Genomic DNA, 10,035 nt, shown 5'->3' on the forward strand with positions numbered 1-10,035 from the left:
GTGCCCAGGCGGCCAAGAAGGCCAATGGCATCCTGGCCTGTATCAGAAATAGTGTGGCCAGCAGGAGTAGGGAAGTGATCGTGCCCCTGTACTCGGCACTGGTGAGGCCACACCTCGAATACTGTGTTCAGTTTTGGGCCCCTCACTACAAGAAGGACACCGAGATGCTGGAGTGTGTCCAAAGAAGGGCAACGAGGCTGGTGAAGGTCTGGAGAACAAGTGTTATGAGGAGCGGCTGAGGGAACTGGGGTTGTTTAGCCTGGAGAAAAGGAGGCTGAGGGGAGACCTTATCACGCTCTACAACTACCTGAAAGGAGGCTGTAGTGAGGTGGGTGTTGGTCTCTTCTCCCAAGTAACTAGCCATAGGATGAGAGGAAATGGCCTCAAGTTGTGCCAGAGGAGGTTTAGATTGGACATGAGGAAAAATTTCTTTACTGAAAGGGTTGTCAAGCACTGGAACAGGCTGCCCAGGGAAGTGGTTGAGTCACCATCTCTGGAGGTATTTAAAAGAGGTGCAGATGTGGCACTTAGGGACATGGTTTAGTGGTGGACTTGGCAGTGTTAGGTGAACCATTGGACTTGATGATCTTAGAGGTCTTTTCTAACATTAATGGTTCTATGATTCTATTCTATGATGTTCCTCTGTTAGATGCTTTGCGTGTCCAGCATATTGTGCTGGTCATTACTTGAAAATAGAGACTGTAAAATGTCTTTGTTCCTTACCATTACACCAAGTAATATAGCAGAGCTGCCATCCTCTTTAGTAAAAACTATTTTTTGCCACATTTATTTAAAAATTTTTAGAAAGGGGAAGGCACAGAGCTTTTTATATACCAGTGTATAAACACATGGAGGTATTAAATTAAATTTCTTCAGAAAAAAGGGAAGAATCTGTTAACAATACATTAGTTCATTAACATTCAGTATCATTTTTAGGTTAGACTTAAACATATTTGATCCTTATTCTTTCCCACGATCAGAAAAGAACTTACTAATACCTGGATGTGTCTGTTTTGTTTGAATTCTACTCTTTTAGAAGGCTAAATCATTTTCTTACTTCTCCCTGGAAATACCAGTATTTTATTTCTCTCAGTGTGAAGTGCCCACAGACCAGAGACACAGGCTGGACTGAAATAGGAAAAGAGAAGCAGACGGTACTTTCAGAACAATGAGGGCAAAGCTTAATTTTTCAGACATATATGGAAGCCAAATAGATGGCATGAGTTTGACTATGTCTCCTGTAGCAGTCATTTTTTCATAGTGAGTTTAAAAAAGATACTCAAACATGTTGATCTTGGCTTTTGTACTGTACTGCATATTTTAAGGTGGCAGGATATTTGCTCCTAAAGAAACCAGCTTTTCCTGCAAGTTTTCCTGCGAGATTTGTGACTCAAACTATCCTTCTTTTCCCCGGTAGAGGTACATTGAAAAATGGTAACAGAATGCATTGGTCTGAAAAACAGTGTGATCATTTTTTTTTTCCTCAAGAGAAAGCAAGCCTTTTCCTTTTTTGAGACAACTAGAACTTCAACGGGTTTACTTTGTGAATAGCTAAAAAAGAATAGTTTGTTGCCTTTTTCTACTTGAGAGGCTTCATACAGCTTCTAAGTGGTGTGAGCAACTAAAACTATAAGCTGGGTCTGCAGTGTTTTAAGTATGAACAAGGCAATTTGTTCAACATTGATATGCAAGGTAGGTGAGTAAAGTGCTGCTCTATATAGAGACCTAAGACTTTTATAACAGAAGGAAATAACACCATTTTATCTGCCTTATGCTGCTGTACTTTCATCATAATTACTGGGTCCTACTGTGAATCAGTTGTTTCACAGAGCTCTTTTTCACTTTCTTTGTTAACAAAAGTGCTAGCTGAAGATGGGAGGTGGGGAGATGGGTGCGCACACATGTACACACACACACACACATACATGTGTTTTGGTGAAAAGAGGGAAAGTCAACTAATACTCAAAATCTATAGATGCAGCATTTGGGGTTTTTTGGTTTTTTGTTGTTTTTTTTTTCACAACTAGCTTTGCTGAGTGTTTACCCCAGCAGGTTTTAATCTTGAGAGTATAAATTCATATACTGTGCTAAGATAATGGTTTTGAGGACTTTATATATATATATGTACACAAATTCTTCCATTTCTCTGATTTCTACTAAGCCTGCAGGAAAATGTTTTGTGTGCATATTTGTGGTGGAGGAAGCAAGACTGCACTTCACTCGTAAGAGAGAAGCGACAATACACTTTATTGATATAAAACAGTGAGTTAGAGTTCAATGATAAATGTGACAGTGATTTAACAAGATTCGATGGTGAGGTACACTCGATTATTTACTGCATAGAGGACAGGGTCAGACAAAACTCTCAGGGAGACCCTCCTGTTGAGCCATGAGGTTCAGAAAGGACCCCCTTGCTTTCTGGACTCCTTCTCAGAGAGAAGTCGAGGTGCGGCTGGATCCAAACCTAGTCCCAGACTTGGTCAACGGTTTATGTCTAAAGGATTATATATGCACAATTAATCCTTTATATCACTTAGCTAAGATTTCAACGTTTAGCATGCTATTAGTCACTTACCGAGTATCTGTCGCGACAAGGAATCTCTCAACCTCGAGGAGTAACCTTGAGAGGCGTCCCTACTCAAGGGGAGATCCCGCCGTGCAGCCCGCTGCCGTGCAGGAGAGCTCAACGGGCTCTTGGGCTGCTCACTATTTATAGGGGTAAGATGATTGACTCACAGTCATATTTGCATACTGATAACTGTGGTTAGGTGGGCCTATTTCTCACAATAACCAAGGGCTATTGTGTTGTTATCTGGCTCCCGAATTCACTTTGAATGGACGCAGCTATCACTATCAGCATCCATTAACGACCACCCCTGGTAGTTACCGCTTGGAGGGTTACAGGAGAGAAAGATCAGGTTGGGCAGGGGGACCACACCAGGTTGGGCGGGGGAGCACACCGTCACAATATTATGACACAAAAAGTTGGCTGATCTAGTAGGTTCCAGCACTCAGAACACAGAAGGGCTATGTAATAGGTGGGAAAATGTCTTTAAAAATGTAACTCGAGGTTTTAATTTTTCTTTTCTCTGCTGTAACAAGTGTTAGAATATGGCTTACACATCTTTTTTTTTTTTCCAAAAGAAATCTATGTCTTGTTGTAGATCTCTATGTCAGTGAAATTTTGTTTCCTGCCTCGTCTAAAAATCTCTGTGTATCAGTTTCTTTAATTGCTTGAAAGCATGTTAAAGTGAACTGACCAAATGGGACTGCAAGACCAAAACTGATTTAATAACTTTGTGTTTTACTCATTTCAAAACCGAGTGATGGCTACAGTACCAGTGAGCCTTTCCAATGCACATGCCTAAGCTGCTATAAGGGCACCAGAGCTGATAGATTTAAAAATGACATTGAGATATTTTAAGCAGAGCTTATTTAATTTTTTCCCTGTGAGTTTTATAGTTAGGTGATTCAGGAGCTGATTTGTTACACCAGATACATTGGTGCATCTTTCCTCTTAGCCTTCAGAAGTCTGATGGGCGTTGGAAGCAGGATGTCTCCTGGGTATTAAAGAGGTGATCTGAAGCAGCTCTTCTCCTTCAAGGACATCCTGTTCCATCCATTATCTCCTGCCTATGTGCAGTAGTCTAGTCTATCAAAATACAGTGATTGAATAAAACTTTTATTTCAAATAAATGAATGCATTGATTTAATAAAAGGTTTGTACTGCACGGTATAAGAGTTCTCTAAATGAACACTGAAATCCTAAAATACAGAAACTTTTCATGTGTCCAAGTTAAATCTTTGTTACTTCTTTCAGGACGGGTTTGCTGAAGCAAACCTAGTTTATTCTGACTGTTAAAGTAAAACTGTCCTGAGTTTTCTGAGTACTAACTGGCACTTACTATTTAAGTAACCTGCTTTTACTATTATAAATGTCTGGCATTGGGAAGACATATTAAGAATACTTGACAATTTACTAATTTATGATCTCTTTAGTTGTATTTTAATATTTTTGGCAAGCCAGCCTGTGTTGATGTATTAGCCAAACATTCAAAATACAGACTTGAGATCTTGAAAGCTTCTTTTTTTTTTCAACTTTCATCTGAACAGTGAATATTTTTGACTTATTTTAAATTTTAATTTTAAAAAACAGACTGGGTACCCGTGAACTGAACCCGTATGTTACATGCAAGTGCCCTTTTACTGATGACTCACTGCTCACAATTTCTTGGCTTTGACTTCTGTTGGATTAATTCGTGGCTAGGTTTTGCCTGTGGTTTCCTGCTTTTCTCATATTTTAGAGCACTGTCTGCTTTTTCCCTATATTCCCAAATAGTCAGGTTGTTCTGAGGATCTTCTCACAGGATATGTCACTGGCAGCAGTCTCCTTGTCATTGCCTTGACTCTCCGTTTCATTTACAATGTTTGAAAACCATTTCTTGGATATGTCTGCTCATCCTCCATTTCCTATTATATTGCTATTTTGTGATTGTATCGTTTAATCCTAAATCATTTTGAAATACTGTTTGCATAATTCAACCCAGTTGACAAGACTTCCTGTCCACAGCAAAAACAAGATGTGCACTAAATAAGTCAGATTTCTCTTTTGTCCTTCCCAGCTTTCAGAAATTCCTGCTCTCCACTAAATTACGCAGATTTCCAGTTCAGAAGAAAATAAAGTTTCACAACAAGAAGATAAGCTGAGCTAAACGCCCTGAACAAATTGACAGCTGCCCCCATCTAGTAACCTGTTCGGGGACTCCAGAGTCAGGAGACGTAGGTTAGGATCACGCCTACTTACCCTTCCTGGGTAAGTGTAAGCATATCCATTAGTTTTCTTGTGCCTCCGTCTCCATATTTGTGTCTTTGAAATAATGTTTTCTCACCCTTGTGAAGGTGTTGGCAAAGAGATGCTATGTTGTAGTCGTACAACCTGCAATAACAAAAAGTTTAGACTGAGTGAGCAGCACACAAGAGTGTGAAAGTAATGTTGTAGTGGGAACCATAATGAATGTGATCACAGATACCGATTTGCATGAGCACAATCTGGAGCGCTTTTCTCCCAGCACACTGCCTGCAGCAGCCTCAGATCACAGGAGAGGTCTAGTAACATTAATGATACATTTTACAGCATGATTCATCCCCAACGATCCCAAAGTGCTTTACAAGTCCATTGCGTAAAATTCGCTTGGGCCATCACTGGGACAGCCACAGGCACACACTGGAGGCCCCCTCTGCGCGGCGTGAATGCAGACAGGTATCTGTGGTTATGCTCCTGGGAGAAGAGCTCCTCTGCTCTCCGCGTTCCCCCGAGTAGGGGTATATGCTTTGGCAAAAGCACAGTTACCACAGAGACACTTCAGCCTCAAAGCCACATCACCAGGCAGCTAGTGTTACTACTTTCTGTTACTCATGAGAAGACTTGTTCCACTGTAGATTTTGCCATGATAGAGGGGAAAAATCCCTCTTCCAGGCCCCATCAGACAGCTGTCTATATTCTCAGTAACCATAACATCCTTGGTACATTGTATCACTGCCATACCCCCACTTGACAAGAAAGACATTGTTTCTCTGAGACAGAAGTTGTGGCGTTGCATTAGGGGTGCAAGCTGGTGCAAGCATCGCTTCACCTTCTCCAATTCCCATGGTTTTGTTGGTAGCTGCCTTGACAGTAGTCTATTTTGTTGCTTATAGAAGAACAGGGATCCAGAAGGAAGAAATACATTTCTCAGATGTAAGAGTTATCTCGTTGCGACAAAGTTCAGTCCTACTCCCACACAGACCCAACCGTTCTGCAGCAAGACCCAGATACATGCAAATGTAGAGCCTCTTGTAACTGAACCAAATTTGCACAGCTCCGGAGCTGGATCTGTTAAGGTTCAAAGCAGGAGGTGTTAAATGATATGAAATAATAGAAAGGAAACGCAGACAAGAAGTCAGTGCCAAAGGAATGGTATTATTAGGAACCAGTGGGGAAGCCAAGCTTAAAAAGCAAACAACAGGTCTAGGGACCTAAGGGGGTTATTCTTTATTTATAGGATGTCTTTGAAGGAATAGACCCTGGACTGCCTTCTCACTATTACTAGTTGTAACTATAAAAGATTAACGTATGAAGAATGAAGAGGAATAAATAGAGTTTCCAGGAAAGAGATCCAGAAGTGCACCTTAAAACGTATCTCTCACCCTTTCAACAAGGTATAAAATAGTAAATGCTTCAACTACTCTAACAGTGTGCTTTGGTCTGGCTTCTGAAGGTGAGGATGCCTGAAATGAGGGTAATATGCAAGAGGACCCACCACCTGCGTGCCATCGTGCTGTTAGGGGACATTTCTCCTGGGCACTGCCCCGAGGAACGTGGCTAATGGATCTTGACTGGGGAGCGACAGCCCATGAATGTGCTTCTCATTTGTACTCCTCCTTCAAGGCACTACAGTATACCAAGATGTCGATTCAGGACTTGCCTTTCATTGTTATGGATCTTGTTTAAAACTAACTATTTAAATACTAAAAGTCAGAATATCTTGTATTGGTGCTCAGATTAGGCAAGCCAAATGTGATTCTCTTTATGCTGCAGTCCCCAGTGCAGACAAAAAGCTTTCTCGGGTTGAGATCCTGCCTCTCACGTAATTATTTAAAGAAAGACAGCTCCACTGCTTCATCTCTGGTACTTCACAAGAGGAATGGAAACATTAGGAAAAGTTTTTTCTTTGATGTAGAATATGCTGCCACTTTTTTGTTATTAAAATAGGATCTAACTTTAAATAAATAAAATTTTGCCTGGAGGCTTCTGAAAACTAATGTTGTGTTTTGACAGTGTCATTTTTCTGATTCCTGAAAGCATTATGTGAGTTAGCTCAGGACTTCATCATGATTTTTCTTCTATGCTACATACAGTGAATTATTTTTTCAGCTCTGGATTTTATTTGATTTCTCTCTCTCTCTCTCTGTCACACACACACACAGAGTCGCATCACTGTGGAACTTTCTTATTTGGCAGGCACTCCCCAAAGCTGGTTTTTCCCCCCCTTTTAAAGGACAGGTCGATCAAGCCCCTATAGAGGAAGTGGAAGAGAGGGTATAGTAAGGTGGAGGCAGCTACCGCTATTTTTTTATTGGGAAAAATGGATGAAAAGCAGTCATCTTTGAACGTCTTAGAAAAATAAAATAAACTAAGGAAATGAAGAAAGGTCACACAAAACCCCTGTGAGAGGACAGGATTTTGTTTAAAAAACTACGCTGCCTTCCATGTGCAATTTGTATGTAATGCCTTTTTAATTGGGCTCGTAGGTTTTATGTTCTCTGAATTCATGCTTTGCTGTAAAGGATATTGATGTAAGGATGATATAGGACTTTGAGAAGAAACAGATAGTCTTCAAATAACAGCTGATTTGAGACCCCGGTCTTTGATGATAATTTATTGCCCTCTTTAAAAAAAGTAAAAATTCGTTTAGGTGTATGCTCAACTAGAAAACTCAAATAATGTGTGCTTAGTGAGAGAAAAAAGATTGCTAACAGCACAATATGTCTTACAGCATAAAGTGCGACCCTAAAATTGCACATTGCTGAGCATTCTTAATGTGCTGTGAGCAATTTCATACACTGTATTTCAGACACTGAGTGCACACTCTAATATGTACATATATCAGGGGTGGCCAAACTTTCTGATATGTGTCACAAAATGATTTCAAGAGATAAAAAGAGCTGGCCAAAGGCCTTCAATTCCACTTCACAACAACTATCAAGGTTTCAAATTTATATTTATTTCCTATTTGAATGAAAATAAAAGACTTTAAATGGTGGGGTTTTTGGTCGTGGTTGTATTTTTTTTCCCAAAAAAAGGAATTGGGTCAAAGTGTTTATTTTCTTATTGAAAAGGTCAGATTTTCTATTCAGATTCTTTTTTTTCCTGAAATTACCAGAAAGCGTTAGAGCATGGAAACCTTTCTGTTGCAGAACTTGTTGCAATTTACATCTCTTAAAATGTTTGGCTAGAATGCCAAATTCTATTTAAAAGATTTTTTTTTTCTATGATACTTTGATAAACCTTATTTCAAATAAAAAAAGAACCTTCTCTCTCTGGTGTAAGTAGAGTTCAGAGATGTGAGCACAGTCCTCAGAGACAAGAACTCTTGAATTCTGATGCTGGCATTGAACTTTGCAGTGGTTGTAAGTTATATATTTATGACCTCTTTCCTTCTGTAAAATGAGGACAGCAGTAATGGGTCAGATTAAATTGTTGTGAAGATTCTCTTGTAAACAGTGCTAGGTCTACAATGAGGTATTCTGTAAATGATATATGTCATCAGAAAGGAGAACGTGCCCAATGCTCTTTAGGTCCTTAGTTGATGAGGTAGATAATTTTGAGTCCCGAGTCAGCTGTGAATTGCAGAGACTTTTCAAAATACAACACCGTGAGAGTTTTTCACTTGCCTTCTGGTCTGCCTAGCGGACTTCAGGATGGTATGGGGACGCTATTGCAGGTACAGGTCGGCCCAGGAGCCTGGAGCATAGCACAGGCTCGTGTCTCCTGTGCAGCTGCAGGGTAACTGCCCATGCTGTGTCTGGATTCATTCGTCTCTGCACTACACAGCAGTATGTAGCATAGACATACTTTGACTTTTGGAGCTACTCTTACATTTTCATGGTTTTCTCTGTATCCTCAAAACTAGAAAACAGTGTTTTTAGTATTACTGAGATTTAAAAAAAAATTACTTCTCTACAGAAGTTGGGGGGGTAAGAACTGCAAATAGGGCAGGAGCTTTGAGAAAATTGCTTTTTCTCTTCTGTCATCAGACTTTGCATGCCTTTGCTCTTTGGACGACTCTTCCTTCCTTTGTTACCACCATGTTTCTCTTTTCTCCCCTTTCTGTCTTTCTTTCCCCCTCCTTGTGTTCCTATTCCTCCTTTTTGATTTTCTTTTCTGCCCTCTCTCCCTGATACTGACTTGTGCTGTCCAGTGTATGTTCAAGAAAAGGGAAGCCCCACATTAACTCTTCCTTTGCAGTCACGTCTAAGGACCTTAAAAATCCAAGTTAGGATGAGGACCATAAGCGCAAGTGAGCTGGCACACAGAAAAAAGCTGAGCATTGCAGCTAGCCCCCTTGGCATCGGCTGTAGCCAGAAATACAAGCTGTACATAGATCCGAGGTAAGGTGAGCAAGCCTTCCATGCTTTTACTCAGGTTTTACTTGCATCTCAACAATGAGACTCGGTAGTGAAATATCATCTGTTGCCTTTACCAAGCCCAAGCACTCCATGTACATTTTTCTAAAGCACCTAAGTGACTGGGAACATAATTCTCATTTTGACTTTGAGTAGAATTTATGCTCCCAAGTCATGTAAGCGCCTTTGACAAAGTGTTTCTTGGGAAGGTAATGTTTTATGATCTGGTAGCTTGAACCAAGATTTCCAAAGTTTACCAGAGCAGACCTTATAAATAAACTGTAAAGTCAATCTACTGCAAGAGGTGTTAGAATAATCCTCATTATTCCTTGCCTCTTTTACTCACGAGATGTACGGTTTTAAAGGAGCTGCACAAAGAGCACCACCACCCTGCTTAGGCTGAATGTTTCAGAGCAAAGCCTGTCAAAAAAATCTGAGCCTTTACACAGTTGCTCAAAGAAGAGCTGATTCCTTCAGTAGTCAAACACTGGAACAGGCTTCCTAGAGAGGTGGTCGATGCCCCATGCCTGTCAGTGCTTAAGAGGCATTTGGACAATGCCCTTAACATGCTTTGACTTTTGGTCAGCCCTGAAGTGGGCAGGCAGTTGGAGCAGTATCGTTGTAGGTCCCTTCCAACTGAAATAGTCTGTTCCTATTCTATTCTTCTGTTCTGCTCTATCTCCTATCCTATCCTATCCTAGCCTATCCTATCCTATCCTATCCTACCCTATCCTACCCTACCCTATTCTTCTGAATATCTGGCCTGTTTTCAGAGTACCGAGCAGTCAACACTCTGGATCTGTTATTCAATGTAAGGTCCCAGGTTTTTGATAAATATGTTACAGGTTAAGCACATAACAAGTTAAAAAT

The sequence above is a fragment of the Pygoscelis adeliae genome, unplaced genomic scaffold, assembly GCF_000699105.1.
Source record: "Pygoscelis adeliae isolate BGI_AS28 unplaced genomic scaffold, ASM69910v1 Scaffold3, whole genome shotgun sequence".
Taxonomy (NCBI): Eukaryota; Metazoa; Chordata; class Aves; order Sphenisciformes; family Spheniscidae; genus Pygoscelis; species Pygoscelis adeliae.